The 18393-nt window shown below is 34.0% G+C and overlaps 1 protein-coding gene across 10 annotated transcripts in view; it reads left to right on the forward strand.

Annotated features, from left to right (window-relative positions):
- Nucleotides 1-18393, forward strand: part of ZBTB20 (zinc finger and BTB domain containing 20) — an 813196-nt gene that overhangs the window by 160137 nt on the left and 634666 nt on the right. For all 10 annotated transcript variants that reach the window (XM_046003199.1, XM_046003196.1, XM_046003198.1 and 7 more), the window contains one exon: nt 4745-4796. The gene's annotated coding sequence lies outside the window, so the exon portion shown is untranslated. The remainder of the gene's footprint in view (nt 1-4744; nt 4797-18393) is intronic.

Here is an 18393-nt window from a genome sequence, read left to right on the forward strand (position 1 = left end):
CATTAGTAGAGGATAGCTTTCAGCACCTTCTGTGTGTTTTGTTGTAAGGTATCATTTGGTTCCTTTTGATTTTTACTTATTTGAAATTGTAACTATAATGGTCCTATCACTGAAATTGATGCATGTTCTATTTGCTTTCTCTTATAATAAATAGTATGCTTATTATATGAATATAACCTCTAACTTCTTAAGTTTTCTACATTCCAGGCTGTGCATTTCTTTGAAAATTTAATTAAAGATGTGATCGATTAAAATTTGACTCCTAGGAATCTAAGAAGTACCATTATAGGTGGTTGCTGTTTTTGTTTGTTTTTGAGAAATCTTATTTTTCTTTCTTCTCTTTTTAAAATTTTCTTTATTCTGTCTTCCCTCCCTCCTTGCTCCATCTTCTTTCCTTCCTTTCTCTTTTCTCATTTTATTTATTTTTTCAGCGTAACAGTATTCATTCTTTTTGCACAACACCCAGTGCTCCATGCAAAACGTGTCCTCTCCATTACCCACCACCTGTTCCCCCAACTACCCACCCCTGACCCTTCAAAACCCTCAGGTTGCCCCAACCTCCCACCCCTGACCCTTCAAAACCCTCAGGTTGTTTTTCAGAGTCCATAGTCTCTTATGGTTCGCTTCCCCTCCCCAATGTCCATAGCCCGCTCCCCCTCCCCCAATCCCACCTCCCCGCAGCAACCCCCAGTTTGTTTTGTGAGATTAAGAGTCATTTATGGTTTGTCTCCCTCCCAATCCCTTTTATTTTATTTTTTTCAACAGAGGTGCCCTTCAAAAATAGGGACAGATAGATCTTTTCAACTGGCTTTCTTAACATTCAGGAAATCTAGTAATATATCATCTAATCTTTTTTCTGCAACATAGACTAGCTCTTGTTTTAGTGACTTTAATGTTTATAAAAAGCAATTTGTGTTTATTGTAGAAAATTTGGAAAGAAATCACAAGAAGAAAAATTTTTCTATATATATTTTTATATATATAAAATATATATGTTATATATATATTTTTTATATATATAAAATATATATGTTATATATATATATTTTATTTATATATATATACATATTCTATAGATATTTTTCTATCTGCCATAATCTTAACATCTGAGATTAGTGCTGTGAATAATTTAGTATATAGATTCTTACATGCTTTTTCTAATGCATACATGTTTTTTCTGATACAAGATAGACACATGCGTACAGATCTGCATATATTCACAGAACCAAACATTGTGCATAGTCTATATATTTATATATCATCACAAAATTATTAAAAAATTATTATTAACATTTTGCAACCTGATTTTTAAGCTTAATGATGCTTTATAAATTTTCACTTGCTATATTTTATGAAAGCTCATAGTTATACCACATGTCATTTATTTAACCAGTTCACTGTTTTGAATATTTAGGCTATTTTAATTTGCATTCCTTTCAGTACAGATTAATTATTACAAAATATTCATTACAGATAATTGTCTATTGCAGATTAATATTATTTTATATGTATCTTAGTTTTTGTTTCTTCTATTCTGAATTGCCTATTCATTTGAAAAAGATGAGATCTTTGTTTCATTTATTTATAGATTAATAACTCTATGATGTCCTATACATTAAAAATATTTATGCATTTTATTGTTGGCCTCATATTCAAGATATTTTTGACTGAAAAATTTTTAAGTAATTTTTAAGATTCATAAATCTTAATGATTGTGTTATATTCTACTACTGTCTATGTGGCTTAAAAGGCATTCTCACCTTGAAATTCAGAAAATTATATACATAGGTTTTCTAATAGATCTTTGATTAGTTATTATATTCAGATACATCAATTTGCTTTATTTTTGGTGCCTGATAAGAGGTATAGAACAAAAAAAAAATTTTTTTACATAATTAGTCTCAACACTGTGAAAATGCTACCTGTAATACTTAACCCATATCAGAGTCCCTGTGGTCTATTCTGATGGTCTCTTCCAACTGCCAATACCACACCATCAGCTATATTTCAGTTTTTGGTGAAAACTAATCTTGTTTTTTGCTGCAAGGTCAAAAACCAATACTTACATTTTTTTCTGTTGTAATCTCCCATTTGGTTTATTTATTTTTTAAAATTTGAACTAACTATAAAGCATCTGAACTATTAAAGATAATTTTAGTTCAATTTAGTTCAACAAAGACTTACTGAATGTTTGCTATACACCAGTCCCTGTGCTTGTATTAGGAACACTGAAATGAATTGGAAACTGTGTGGTAGAATCTTTGTGCTAGAAAAATGTATTAATCTGATGGAGGCAGACAGTGTGTAAATGGTCAAGATAGTGGCCTAATATTGGTAATTTTATTTTTTTCTGATTCTTTTTTACCTTTTTTTAATCTACAACTTATTGACTCCAGTCATTTTTTAATCTTTTCTATCTTTCTTTTAAGCCCAGAGAAGATTAGATGACATTGATTTCACAGAGTTAGATTGTCTCAGACATATGAAATATGATGACATTTTTCATATTCATATAGTCTGTTTACTTTTTCTAACTAATGAACTGATAATTGTGTCTTCCTATTTTCAGTTATGTATATTTTTGTTGAATATTTGCTAAGCACTATTTAAGGAGCCACAGGGAAAGAAAAATGAATGTCTTTAACAAATTTATGTTTTAGTGGGGGAATTCATTATTTATAAAATAATATCAATATAATAAAATAATAGATATTGAGAGTATTGTTTGCTGTGTGCATTGTACAAAGCAAAGTAATATATATTAACTTGTTTATCTCTTATAATAGTCCATCTAGTCCCCTAGATACTTTTTGCTCTAGATACTTTTTTGACTCTTTCACTTCATGCACACTTCCTTATTGTCACCTCCTCTGAGAAGCTTTCCTGTCCAAACCAATTTAAAATATCTGCCCATGTCACTCTCAATGCCATTACCTTACTGTTTGCACTTATGGTACTAATTATATGACATTATAAGTTCAACAACCTACATGCTTATTGTTTGTTTTCCACTACTAGAATGAATATTGAATGGCAGACTAAACAATGGGTTGTAGAAGTTTGTAGTTGTGAAAGAGCAAAGTTTAGTATATAAAATTAAGTCCGAATTTCTTTATCTGTAAATGGATGCAGACTTAGTGCTTGTCTTAAAGTTGTTGAGTTTGTTCATTCTTTCATTCAATAAATATTCATTGATCTTAGTATATGGCAGACACTCTTCATGAAATTGGGAATACAATGGAAAAAAAACAATGTGGGCCCTTATGGCACTGCCATTCTATGGGGGGAGATAATAGATAAATAAAAATTACTTTTATAATACATCACGTAATGGCCAAATTAATTTTCTCCAAATTAAATTTCTCTACCTCATCCCCATAATCTGAACATTTTTTTTCTATTTCTAGTTTTTTTTATCCATGATTAAGCGTTCTAATCACACTCCTAGAAGATTTTGATTTTCTAAAGTTTGATGTTGCAGAGTAAATGTATATTACTCATGTATCCTGACTATAACAGGACTTGCACCTTCCTTTCCTCGATCCCATTTACTAGTACAGCTTAAACTTGGGTTTGTTTTGGTTTACTGGTATAGTTTGCTGTTTGAGTCTTTGTTTTTCCTTCATAAAATATTATTTATGCATATTAAAGATCCAATCAATTAAAATCCTTAGATCTTTTTCATTTTCTTTTTTTTTTTACTGTAGATGCTCTAGTTAATGAGTCTGGCTTTTGTTTATGTATGTGTTTCCATTAGTAAAACTGCTTTTGAGATACTGAATGGCTGAATGTCTGTGGAGATTATTAGTAAATATGACATCAAGGTCATTACTGAAATTTCATAGCAAATTTAGAGGGATAACTTTCCAAGGACATAAAATATCAAATTCAATTTTTAATAGGAGAATTGTTTCTAGTTAATTTTTTTATATTGAAACTCACTAAATTGCTTCTAAAGGCACCTCAACCTCCTGCCTACTTTACTGCTCCTAGTACTAGCTTTGAGAATGTACTATCAAATGCATGTGGATGGAAAAGAATTTAAAAGTGACTCATCCATTTGTTTGACATTCCTGCCTCCAAATCTGCCTTGCTTGCTGAGATAGGAAACATAAAGCCATGTTCTAATGTCAGTGCATTACGTAGTGGATAACAGTTCAAGCTATATTGAACATGTTACCCTCTGCTCCCTGTTTCTTTCCATCAATTTACTTTTCATTTTCTACATTATCTTCCTTTATGCAAATCTCTTTAACCTCACTCATTATTTTGTGGATAAGACCTGTGTTTTATGTTTTTATTTTTCCAAACTCATCAGTACTTACCAGTGTATTATACACAGTAGATCTTTGCAAAATCTCTGATAATTAAAAATAGACAAAGACATGGGATAAATCTATTTGGGATTAGTTTTTTTTTCAATTACAAAAATAAATGTAAAATTTATTTGTAAATGTGTAAATTAAGGCTTCTGATAGTACTGTAATAAGCACCCTGGTCTACATCTAAACCCTGTTCACACAGTGATTTAAATCATATATTTGTGTCATACTTTACTATGTACTTGTACTGCATGTACAGAAATGAATGTGGTAGCCTTTTTTTTTTTCTTTTGAAAACTGTAGATACTAGTTGATACACACAAACCCAGCTACCTACTTTTCATGACGAGTTATAGACATGCTACAGAAATGTTAATTTCTTCCTTGGAAGATTTCTAATTTTAAGTATTTCCTTTTTACAGTCACACAAAAAGAAGTATTAAGGATTACCCTTTGAGACTCTGAAGACTGAAGGTAATGTCCGGTGATATTTTCTTGAAAGGGTTTGTCTTCTTGAAAAGTTTCATAATATTTAAGGCCTTGGCTTTACTGCCTCAGGTCTTTATTGCCCTTTAACACATTAAATATCTTTTTCTATGTCTACCTAAAAAAAATCTGAAATTATAAATCAAAAAAGAAGAACCCTAACATCATGTCAGAATGTTTCAGTCTAACTGGGTGTTGCTATACTTCTTCTTTCTTCTATGTGGAAATGTATTAGGGCCCTTCCCTATTTTTGAAATCAGTTTGGAGCTCTTCTGATTTTATACCTTGTCCTTTTCTTAAATAGACATATTGACTCAAAGCCAAAAAGTCAGCATCCATTCCTCCTCAGGAAGAGCTTTACAACTAACTGTACAAGATAAAAATGCATTGGTTACAAACAACAAAACCATGCAGGAAATCATGCATATGAGATTTAGTGGCTACTTGTAGTCAAAAGTCCAGAATTTCAAGCAAGAAGTATACAATACACTTGTGTTGCTGCATTGTGTATAAAGAGCTCATAGGGATTGAAGAAGGTTTCTGAGACAAGAAGGGGCTGTAATTACTTTGCTTCTTACATGCATGGTTAGATCTTCCAGCGAGAATAACATGGTAGGGTAATTTATTATAGAAGAGTAAATCACAGATTACATTGGAGGGGGATGGGATACTGATCCAACCATCAGTTTTGTGAATACATACACTTAAGCATGTGTGATAGCTTGTTTTTAATTTCTTTACACCAGTGCACACCTCAAACATTCCGTTTAGCAGTGGGATATGCAAATTGTTCCAAATGCAGCAGCAGTACTTTCACCTGAATGTCAAAACTGTCAGAGAGCTTTAAATCAAATCTTTATAACATTTTTTAAAAACCAGCCAGCCCAAGATTGAGGCACCTAACTCCCTGCAAAAACTTGATTCCCATGCTTTCAAAATGCTCCAGTATGTCAACAGGGTAATGTCAAAGTTCTAATTCACCTGCTTTCTAATTTTAACCTTTTAAGGATTTTATTTTATTTGGCTTAATTGCGATATTTTCTACAAATTAATGGTAAATGCCTTGATTAATAAAACCAAATGTCAGAGAAAATGACAACTTGATGAAAAATTAATACTTGACAATATTTTAAGGTACAGAAGTACTAAAGATGTACTCTTAAACCTCATACTTCATCAGCTCTTTTTGAAGGTGGGTAACAGCATTATTCTTGCACAGAAGTTTCCATAGCCACATGTGTAGATGCATTTTAGCAATATAATTCTCAGCTATTGTTTTACCATTAGCTGTTATAGATAGAAATATATTTGTAATTTTTAATCTCTCCTTTTTCTCATGATATTATTTATTTTTATTTCACAAAATCAAGGTAAACTATATTTTAGGTTGTTTCTAGAGATGAGTCTACCATACTAAGTATCCAGATAGCAACCTGTGTGTGCGTGCGTGTGTGTGTGTGTGTATTTCAAGAGATCTCATGGTATAAAATGTAGTAGGTTGCAACTGGATATCTGTTAGACTGTTAATTAATCTGGTTATGAATATTTCAGCTGGAATTTTAAAAATTATTCAGTAGAAGTATTAAATACAGAGAGGGAGCACCTCTATTTCAAAGGGAAATAGATTTTAATATGGGGATTTACTTTTTCTCGATGTTTTTTTCCTGAGTTTTCATTAAAAGACCTGAATAGCAATAAAGAATAGTAATTTGCTTTTTTCCTATAAACTCTTGGTTAGATTAAAAAAAACCTAAAGAGCAAGAAATGTGACTATTTTCCCTTTACTGACGGTCATGGAGTTAAAAAAATTTTAATGATTCTGTGTATTTTTCCATCTTCACAAACATCATGATAACTTTTTGATATGAATGCTTAATTATTTGATTAAATGTACTATGCAGAAATTATAGTCTCTGTTGGTTTTTTATTTTCATATTTCATAGATGAAGCTGCCAACCAAATGAGGGAAGGCACAATGGCTTCTTCTGTGTTGTGCTTTTGTTTGGTTTGGTTGTTAAGGGATAAAAAGACCCACATAATGCACTGTCAGTGAAATGGACACACTTTGACCATCTGTTCATATAACAACATGATGGCCATACCATCAACAGAAATTTCTGCCAACTAATGTTAAAATCACTTTTTTTTTTTTTTTTGGTAATATGTTGGGAATTTCTGGATAGGTGTTTCAGGTATGTTGTTATTCATAGTGAGATATATAGAGGTAAATGTTGGTCAACATCTTGTAAACACAATTATGCTAATCTCAAGGGGAAGCATTCTGTCAGTGGAGATTTCTGGTACTATTTAAAATTGGGGATGGATTGTGCTGAATCTTCTTTAGCTGGCTATAGGTTTCATTGTTTTTGTGTATTGTCTGGTTCCAGACATCTAGTTTGTACTGGCCAAGCTGCTTGATGAGTAGTGGCCACCAACATTGCTGCCCTGACTGCTTACATACCTGCTATGAATAATAGATTTTTCAGCTAGTTTAATCATTGCATTGTAACTATCTCTGTTCCTTCTTAGCTGATCACTGCCCAGAGAAGTTTAAGTTCCCCTGTAGCACAAAGCTTCTATTATGTTTCTGTGCATTTATTTGTATACCAAAGCATCTATTCTTCTTTTTTTTCTAATACTGGTAAATAAGACATGCCACACTTCTTTGACAATTCATCAACTACATATTAAACAATGTACTTCCCTCCCCCCTTGTTAATTATATCCATCTACCTTTTACCAATTTACTTCCATATACAAACCAATTAACTTTTATTCATTAGTCCCAGGATTTGGTCAAGGAAATACTAACACCTATGTCACAATTCACAGCTTTAAAAGTTTCTCATTGAAATTTTAGTTATTTGAGTCAGTACTATAAGAGAATATCATCATTTTCCCCAAAATGTTTATGAATAAAGGTAGACTGAAACCCAAAATAATCTTAAAAGACTTTTGCTTCATGTGACACTGTTTGATCCCAGAAATGAGGACAACTGACCAAATCTTACACAATTAGATTCTTTAGTTTTGGGAAGTTGGAGTTGATTTTTTAAACTTTATGCTGGTGTGAACACACAACGACCAGTAGTGTTCTTTGAAGAATCTAAACCTTATGGAAGATTAAACCTGTTAGACTATCTCTGATCCAATAGGGGGGAAAAAAAAACTAAAAATAAATGTTTTCTAATGGACTTAATATACATAAATTTCCAGGTTGAGTACTTATAATTTCACCATAACCTCTCTAAATGACTTTTTTTTTTCCATTTTATTTATTTTTTCAGCGTAACAGTATTCATTCTTTTTGCACAACACCCAGTGCTCCATGCAAAACGTGCAGCCACCTCTCTAAATGACTTTTAAGTCCTTTTGGAAACTGCGTTCTCACCTTTAAGCTCACACTGTTTTTTACTTTGCAAGCTCAAGTAATTGAGACCTTACTGGTTTGAAAAGATTAAGGCAGTTTCCAGAGTTGCCTGCTGTATAACTTAAGTACCAGTAGAATGATCAGTTTCTCTCAATAGGATTCATTTACCTTCATTTCCTTTGCAAGCTTGTGTTTATTAATGAATAAATGACACTCATGAAACACACTGCTAAATAGATCAATCAAAAGATATCAAGAAAACCATGAACATTGTCCAAGATATGTAGGGGATTTCTGTTTCCTGCCTAAATGCTGCTTTCATTCTTCCTGTCTATCTACCATCCCCCTAATATCCAGGTCTTTCTTTGTATCCTTTAGTGATGACAAGATGTTTTTTATTCCTCTAATGAAGTGGGAAACAGATTTACATGCTTTCTTCTTGGGAATTAGATTACTTATTGTAGTACTGCTCAACGTATCTTTGTAATACTCCCCAACCTCTACCCACAACTAATTAGTGACTTTCAGAATTAGGGAAAATCTTGGTTGTGTGGTGGCTCTATATTTACCAGTGATCAAGGAAGTGTTACTAATACACTTGTCAGTATTAAAAAAGAATTAAGTAAATAAAGGGCCAGATGGCCAAGGCCAGGACCTATCAAGAACCCAGTATGTGTGGGCTGGTCCAACGGAATGACAGAAGCATATTACCAGGGTAAGTGGAATCAGAGTTAGGCTTTCACTTACAAGAAAAAGCACATTTTTCAAATGTGTTTTCTTATAATAGTGATTTACATGTTCAGACCTCATTTGTACTAGTAACATTTAAAAGCATATATTTCCCTTTATATGAAGAGATAGGAGTGTTTATGTGTATCAGAAGTCTCTTGTAATAGGACATAGTGGCATCAAAGTAATGCAGTTACCATGTAAGCATTTTTGCTGGTTCAGAGAAGAATTCTGCTTTGTTCTCTCACGAAAGCCTATGTGTTTACTGTTATAACTTACTTATTACATTTTATTTTAATTGAACATTTGTCTCTTCCAATAGACTCTACTATGGCTTATGATATAAGGATCCTGGTTATATAGAGGTTGTTATAGTGAATGGCCAGATGAGGGATTAGTAAATATTCTCTAAGTGTTTTCTTACAATAAGAGCATTATAGTAGGGGCACCTGGGTGGCTCACTGGGTTAAAGCCTATGCCTTTGGCTTGGGTCATGATCCCAGGGTCCTGGGATCGAGCCCCGCATCGGGCTCTCTGCTCAGCAGGGAGCCTGCTTCCTCCTCTCTCTCTCTGCCTGCTTCTCTGCCTACTTGTTATCTCTGTCAAATAAATAAATAAAATCTTTAAAAAAAATTTTTTTAAAGAGAATTACAGTAGTGGTTATAATAAGATTAACTTAAAGAAATTGTGAAAATAAATTCCCTTCCTTTCCTATGATTTAATTTTCTTTACGTGTATACATATATAAATATCTTATTTCCTACTGTAATTTCCATTTTCATTTATCTTGCAAGTATGTACTTTTGGAAGACATTTTAAATCTTTGTGGTTTCTGGGATAGATAGGTGGATCAGAGAATTGCTGGGTAGGTAAATTGACTAACTAGAATGTACATTTTTTGAGGGGAGCCTGGGTGGCTCAGTCTATTAAGTGTCTGTCTTTGGCTCAGGTCATGATCCCAAGGTCCTGGGATTGAGCCCCTTGTCAGGCTCTCTGTTGGCAGGCTCTTTGCTCAGTGGGGAGCCTGCTTTTCCCTCTTCCTCTGCCTCCTGCCCCACCGGCTTGTGCTCTCTTTCTCTAATAAATAAAATCTTTAAAAAAAGTAGAATGTACATTTTTTTAAGATTTTATGCCTCATGGCTGTACCAATAATGGAGAGAAGATTAGCTAACCATGGGCCTCCCATCTTCTTTCTCTCCATGCCTTCTTTCCAAACTCCAGCAGATATTTAGTAAATGTCTGCTCTGCCAGCAACTTTCTAGGTGCTAGATATAATTTCTGAACAATAGAGACATAGCCCTTACTCTTGCGGGGCCTACTGTCTAATAGGAAAATATAATAAACACATAAATAAGCATTACAAACATAGATATATAATAAAATGGCTTATTTTGCTGGATTTCTCAGTTCTGGCATGAGTTAGGGAATTTATAGTGAAGAAATTATCTTCAATGACCTGCCATATAATAATAGTAGATCACTTCTAGATTTAAAAAATGCAGGTTGGCCAAATTATTTCAGATTATGTTTCGTGGGGTGGGTGGCCTTGGGATGAAGATAGATAAAGTAATACTTGCTTTCAAGGTGAATCAGAAAGAAACCAGCCTTGTAAACCCGGCTTACTATATATGATGTAAGTGACCTCAATATGTTTCAGATCTCAGATTGAAAAATCATGGGAATTTTTTAAATGACAAAATATTATCTCTTAAAAAGATTGTTTATGAATAGTCCAGAGTTGACCTGTGAACTGGGTTGTAGTAATGGTGATAAAGGAGTAGGTGATAGAAATGTATATTTTTCCTTCCGCTCTTTGGACATGTATGTGAAATATTTTTGTCTCTGATGAGATTGTTCATTATGTTCCCTTTGGATGTGTATACTGTTTGGCCTTCCAGACTTGCATGTTCATTCAAAGGCATTCCAAGTCATTATGCTGGACTTCAGCCTTGTTCAGTAAAAAGGCCATTTCCTCCATCAGCTGTCCACTTGGACATACATCCTTTTTACTCTCAAAAAGATTTTATATGCATTCAGAGTATATTAGATGTATTTGTCAAATTACTCACAGATAATCAGTTTTTTAAAGTTATAATTTGAGCTATGACCTCTCAAACTGTGAATTATAAGGTTTGACCCTTTGGTTCACTGTTTGACACAGCAGCCATTAATTACAGTTTTTAAAGGACATTTTATTTTGGTTAGAATTTGTGTTATGAAAACAGTTTAAGTATTTTTTTCCTTTAACTTTTAGGAATAAATGCTGAAGTGTAAATGTATGTATGTGTGTTTATATATATATTTATCTACTGTATTTATTAAATATATATAAATATTTTATATATAATAGCTATTTATTATATTTGACTATAAATATTACATATTCAAGTATAAGGAATAGCTAACTTGCATAAGCATGCTATAGTCAAGTGTATTTATGCATATTTTAACCACTACATTAAATCTGTTATACACACCCATAAAAATTTTTCTGTAATAACCAGTGAGTTAACACTAAGATCACACTTATTTTATATAACTCTGCTATCAGGAGGAGAGTGACTTTTTAAATATGTTTATCAGGGTGACAGAGACTTTATTATTTTTGAATCTAAGGTTTTCACTTTTCTTTTCCTTGACCAAGGGTAGAGAGGTGAGTACCTTCCTATGAATGCCCAGTGTCAGACAGTAATTTGAAAGTCATCTAGATGGTTCAAAGTAGCATGATGAGGGAGAATACAAACTGGTCAGGTGCATTTCACAGATGTGCGTAGCTCAAGGTACTGAAATAAAAAGGACATAGCAGAAAGGTCAGTTTAGCTAAGTGCAGAAAGACATCCAGATGTATGGATTTTTTTTCTGATTAAGTATATAGCTTAGATTGTATTCTTTTCCTTTTAGACCCATTATTTGCGATTTTTAAGGAAATGTTTACCTCTATTTATTTTCTAAAAGCCAAAGTAAAGGCAATATGTACTAATTGTAGAATTCTTTTTTTTTCTTAAGATTTTATTTATTTATTTGACAGACAGAGATCACAAGTATGCAGAGGCAGGCAGAGAGAGAGGGGGAAGCAGGCTCCCGGCTGAGCAGCAAGCCCGATGTGGGGCTTGATCCCAGGACCCTGGGATCATGACCTGAGCCGAAGGCAGAGGCTTAACCCCCTGAGCCCCCAGGCACCCCCGTTTGCTGTATTCTTAACATACTGTGTCCTTCCATGTTTTATGCCTTTGCTCTTACACTTCAGTCAGCCTGTTATGGCCTTCATGTGGCCCAGAAAACTGCTCTATTTATCCTCCAAGGCAGAATCAACACGTCTTTCCTTAGTGTTTCCTTCACATTTGCTCACATGACTATAATACTTACCACCCTATATCATAGTTTTACTTGTGTCTGTCTCCTTTCCTAGATGGTAAGCTTCTTAAGGGAAGGAAATATGCCTTTTTCATCTTTGTGTTTGGCTCAGACCAGGTACTCAATAAATGCTTCTTGAATTTTCTGGTCTATCAATAGACTTAGAGAAACTATATCATCAATTGTATTCAGAATTTATCCACAACACAAACATAGCAAAAAAGTGATCCTTTAAAAAATATGTGTATTAAATTTTCTTTGTGTCACTACATTATTTCCTTTAGGTCTCAGTACTTGTTTTGGTACTTATTTCTGTAGCTCAGTAAGGGAACAAAAGTTGTGTCCTATATGCTGTAATAAAATTAAGTACCATTTTAAGACAAAAGATGTTTATTAGGGGGGAAAAAATAGAGCCAAACCAGTGACTTGTCAAGGGAGTTTTAGATCTTAACAAGTGAAATAGCCTGGAAATGGAAGGATTAATACAGAAAGTCTTAGGAGTGTTTAATACTCTAGAATTTTATACCTACCACTATTGATGATTATACTTAGTTTGAAACAGATTTGTATGTGTATAGACTTACCCAGGACCTGAAATTAGGCAATAATTAGCCTCTCAAATGGATCTGTTTGGAAAGCATTATAAAATAATAGCTCCCTTCCCAAAGAAAGATGCTGCTGTGTTCAGGCTGCACTCACTTAATGGTGTCTCAACTGAAACAGGTGCCTTACTTGCTTTGTTCTCCAGGAGCAGCTTTATAGATTTAAGCACTGAGTATACAGTACACGGTGGCACTATTAACAAATCAGAATGAGGCCAAGGGAAAACTCATCTAGGATCCACACACCTAAATGCAGTTAGTAAACAGAGACACTAACTCTCATTAAGCATAATTAAACCTAATATTGACTGTAAACTGTTACTTACCTTAAACTTCTCTGTAGAGAGTGTGGAAAGGGATTAACCTAGCAGATTGGGACATTAATTACTACCTCTTTCACATTAAAGTTACCATCAAGAAGGGCTATATTCATAAATAAAACATAGAAGGGATTGAGAGACTGAAAATATGTAAATTTACTTTATAAAAAGGAAAGAAAAGCCTAAATTAAAAAAAAAAAAAATAAGAGAGCTGTGAGCGATGCCAACCCCAGCAAAATGGAACTCTGGCTAATTACTTCAAAAAATAGGCTGAAATAATCACAGAAATGTGTCCTTGCCTTCTGACTGACAGAATCTGTTTCACAGGAGACTCCTGTTCAGTCGAGTCCTCTCTTTTTTCATGCGTAGCTTCCTCCACTGCTGAATCTAATGGGGGTTTGAGGAGCCAATGAAGGGACCTGGGAGAAATAGAATTTCTTTCCTTTTTCCCCCCTAGTCATTAATAGCCCTTTATTTATGAAAATGATTATAATGATTGTATAAATGTTGTTAGATTTGTCAGCGAGAAGGCATAGTGCTTTTTTTGTTCAGTCAGAATGGTCTGGTAACTGGTCTCCTGCTACTATTTAATAATCTCCTTTTTGGGTGCAATCTAAAGAGTATGTTGTGAAGGATATAAAAATGTCAGCTAAATTTAAGATCAACTGTTAAGTTTTTATATTATACTGCTGCCCCAAGGGGGAGGCCAGGATCTGGGCGATAAGAATTTAAAGAGAAAAGCAAAGTAATGACAATACAAACTTATCTACCAGCCTTAGAATAGTCTTTAAAATCTACAGCCTGACTTGCTTGCCATGAATGTATTCTGCTTTCTATTACCTGTTTCCTGTTTCCTTTCCAATAAAGAACCATATACTGTACTCATTTATCCACTTTCTTATTTCTTCACAGGGTGAGGTTCTAATTTTTGGAACTGAATCCAACCTCCAACTTTGCTTATTTAACATGTTAAGCTTCTAGCCAGCTCCCAGTGCTGTCATGCTAAATTTTGTCTTTCAGGTGCTCATGAGCACCAGAGCAATGTAGTAGTTGTGCGTGGGAAAGAGAGAGCCTAGAAATTAAGTGTGGAGCATGTGTTCATTTTTAAAAGGATGTGAGGTTTAATTTTAGAATAAAACCCTTAATTTTTTCCCATGAATTTAAAGCTAGTTTCACAGCTCATGAGATGAACTAATGAAATAAAAATAATTAATGGACAAAAATCTATCCTTCATTTTCCCCATTGAACAAAAATTCACAAACTGGTTGGATGACAGAGGATGAACAAAAACAGTGAGAGTAAGAGTACTTCTATCCTCTGTTCTTGTAACAATCGTGACATTACGAAATAACCATAACAATGGCACTCTTATTAATCAGACATATTTATACAGAATTAGTGTTGGCTTCTGCTCTATATTACCTTTAGTTTTACATGAACTTTTATTATCTGTGCATATCAAAAAAGACATAGTGAATGAACAAAGAAGCCCTGTTATGAGACAAGTATTATTTGACATTTTGGGAAGCTCTTATTATAGGGTTTCCTCTTAAGTGAGAATAACGGGAAGGTTGTCATTAGTTGCACTATTACAGACACTCTGGATTTTTAAAAACAGAAATGGAGCCCACTTTTTTCCTTGAAGAAGATTCATCAGTTAGAACAGTTCAAATGATCCAAGACTTCTGTGACTTGTTCCACACCGCCCACCCCCGCCAGTCTTCTTGTTTTAACATGTGAAACAATGATCCCAGAAGGCATCTCTTAGGATCATTGTTTTTCCCTTGGTTTACAGAGCTAGTTGGCTGGATGGTTCTCTCTCTCTCTCTCTCTCTCTCTTTCTCTCTCTTTTTTTAAGATGCATAACCAGTTCAGATTTCTGGAAAATCTTTGATTAAGCCAAAATGCAAAAGTCTTGCAAGGTCTATAGCCCTACTACAAACCAGATGCCTTTTATACTCCATCCTAAAAGAGGGTAGCTCTTAGTAAGTTCTTCTGAGATATTCTCCCCAGGCTTATGACAGGTCTGACTGGGAATTATGGTGAAAAAAAGTAGGTTTATGGGTAATAAAGAATCTCCTCTTAAAATCATTGGGCCTGGACTTTTAGATTGATCTGTGGTCATGGTTTTGTTTTGTTTGGTTTGGTTTGGTTTGTTTTTTTTTTGTTTGTTTTTCCACAGCTTGGAATAAAATTTTAAGTCCAAAGAATAAAAATATCACTGTTAAAAAGAGAATAGGTGAGTCACTACACTTGCAATACATCAGTTGCCTGAATAAGAACAACGATTCTGAAAGTGGAGGAAGTAGAGATCAAAATCACCACCTCTGAGGTCTTTTCAAATGACCCTCCCCCAATTGACAGTTATTGGTGTAGATACTTGTCTAAGAGCCAAGGATACTAGAAATCAGTTTGACCAACTGATAATTTAGCTGCTTTTATTCTTTTGAAGTTTGAATATAGAGAATAGAATAGAGATTTTATTATTGCAGAATTTCCCCCTACCCTACATCATCTCTTCCTGTCTTATGTTAACAGACACTGAGTTTGGGGGTTCAGTGAGAAAAATAACAAAACCCCTAATAACATATAAGCTCTAAGGAAGAAAAAAAGGCTGCTAATTTTGGGGTGTTTAAACAGATGTAAAAGCAAAACAAGTTTTCTGAATGAGCCACAAAACAAACAAAAAACAAATAAACATTAAATTTCTCCTATTCAACCATCTATCCCGCAAAGCAATAGAACAGGCCAAAACTGTTTTGTAACTTTTAAAACACTTTAACTGAATCCTTTTAAAAAAGTTGTTTACTTGCTTATTTGTTTTTAATTTCCAGTGTTGTCTATTATACATTTCAATTGGATGTTAGAAAGATAGACAAAGCAATTTAACTTGTGGCTATTCTACTAGCCCTAAGTAGGAGGATACTTAAAACCTGTTTAAAACAGGAAAGATCATCCTTGTCTGGAGTCAAGAGATTTTTTGACTTTGAATTCTAGAATGAAACATTTTCATTTTAGGGACATTCACCAAGCCATTTATTTAAGACAGGATCACTCTATGTACCTTTTTTTTTTTTTTTTTGCTTTTTATAAGGCACTTATTGCTTAAATAGCATTGCAAGGTGGCTCAAAGCAGTATATATTTCCACATGTCTTAAATCCCCTACCAGATTATGAACTGTGGGAGCAAGGAATGTATTTATAACTTTATATCCTTGTTAGTGCTGTAGATATTGTAGGTATGGAGTGCATTTTTAGGTGATTCTTGTTTTTAATGTGGACAAGCTGAGGTCAGTGAAGAGAGTCACCAAATTGAAAGGTAATTCAGTGAAATTTTAAATATCAGAATGTGATTCATCTTACTTTTCAAATACATAAAATTTTCAAGGAGGTAAGTTCACCTGTGACCCACAAATCACTAGTTTTCCCTAGTAGCCAATTATGTATTGCCTACCTACGACCTAATCTAAAGCTAGTTATACTTTGGGTTTGTACTATGTCCTTAGTAACAAATCCATCCTTTCATTCATTTAAAAACATTTATTAATGCTAACTATGTGTGAAGCATACAGATGAAAATATAGGGTGTTTGCTGTCAAGACACCTGTGGGCTCCTGGGGTCTCAAATACAAAAGAATTCTGTGAGTATTCATACCTTAAGAAGGTACTAAAAAGGTTACTATGGGAACATAGTAGTTCAAGGGAGAATTCATAAAGATAATACTAGAATGGAGATTTGAAAAGTGAATAGGAGTGTATTCAGGATACTGAAGGTAGGCAGGGGTGGCCGTGGTGAGAAAGTGGTTGTATTGGAGAACATTCTAGGAAAACGTTAACAGTGTGCAAGAAAGCCTGGAGGAATGTGGAAACCTGATTCATTCAACTGCATCTTTGGGTGGAAGTAAGAAGTAAGGTTAGATGGGTAATTTTGGTCAGATTATAAAAAGCCATATATCTTAAACTAAGGAGATTGAATTTTACCCTATAACTGTTGGTGAGTCATTGGAAGATGAATGTAAGATAATATATTCAAGAGAGTGGAGGTATAATCTATACAACATAATAATCTAATAGGTATGGAGGATGGCAGAGGAGTCATGAGTGAGCCAGCTTCCCAGCTTTGGTGAATTTTAGTGTCATTTATAAAAAGATAGAAAATGCTGTTGGCTATCATTACCCCCTCTCTTTTCCCAACTACACTCAAATTTCACCAGAGATGTTTATCTTTTCCATTTCCATTTCCTCACCAATATATTCACCACTTCACCTTGTCTGTATCAGAGATCTTTATCACTTTACCAAACTCTTATTGAGATCTCTTTGAACATTTGATCTTGCTGATCACTTCCTTCTTTTCGAAATGCTTTTTCTGACCTTATTTTCCATGGCCTCATGCCCTCCTGATTTTTTTCCTATGCCTTTTATCCTATCCCTGATATCTCCTTTGTAGGCATATCTCCCATATCCAGCTATTATATGGTAATCTTCAAGGTTAGATTCAAACCACTTTTGTTGATGCCCAGCATTTTGGGTATCTTTGTAGCCACAACACATTGAGATGTTTAAAGCTCTTTTTGGAGGACCATGTTTCAAAGGTTATTTTTAAGTGCATATTATTTTATTCCTTATTATAAGTGACGTACAATATTCAACACATGCTGTAGGGGAACTTATATGGTAACTTTGGTTTTAATTATACATCCTATAAAATCTTCCTGATGTTTTTGTTTTAACCTTAAGCAATGATTAATCCTCCTTGAATCTTAGTTTCTTAATCAGTATTATATGGGCAGCCATCTTAGCTCTTTAGATTTCGTGATGCTGTGGTTGGTATTTTACAACTTGAAAAGGATAGTGAACTCTAAAGGATGTTCAGATGACACTTTGAATTCCATAGTCAAAGTTTATAAAATGTTTAACTGCCTTTTCCACATCTACATTTCACACGTTGTTTACTTTATTTAAGATAATTCCATGCTTATGGAAATGCATATTCTGAATTCCATGTTTACTTAAAAACTCTTAGACAGTTTTTTTTTTAATATTTTATTTATTTATTTGACAGAGAGAGAGATCACAAGTAGGCAGAGAGGCACGCAGAGAGAGAGGGAAGCAGGCTCCCTGCTGAGCGGAGAGCCCGATGTGGGACTCGATCCCAGGACCCTGAGATCATGACCTGAGCCGAAGGCAGTGGCTTAACCCACTGAGC

The sequence above is a fragment of the Meles meles genome, chromosome 4, assembly GCF_922984935.1.
Source record: "Meles meles chromosome 4, mMelMel3.1 paternal haplotype, whole genome shotgun sequence".
NCBI lineage: Eukaryota > Metazoa > Chordata > Mammalia > Carnivora > Mustelidae > Meles > Meles meles.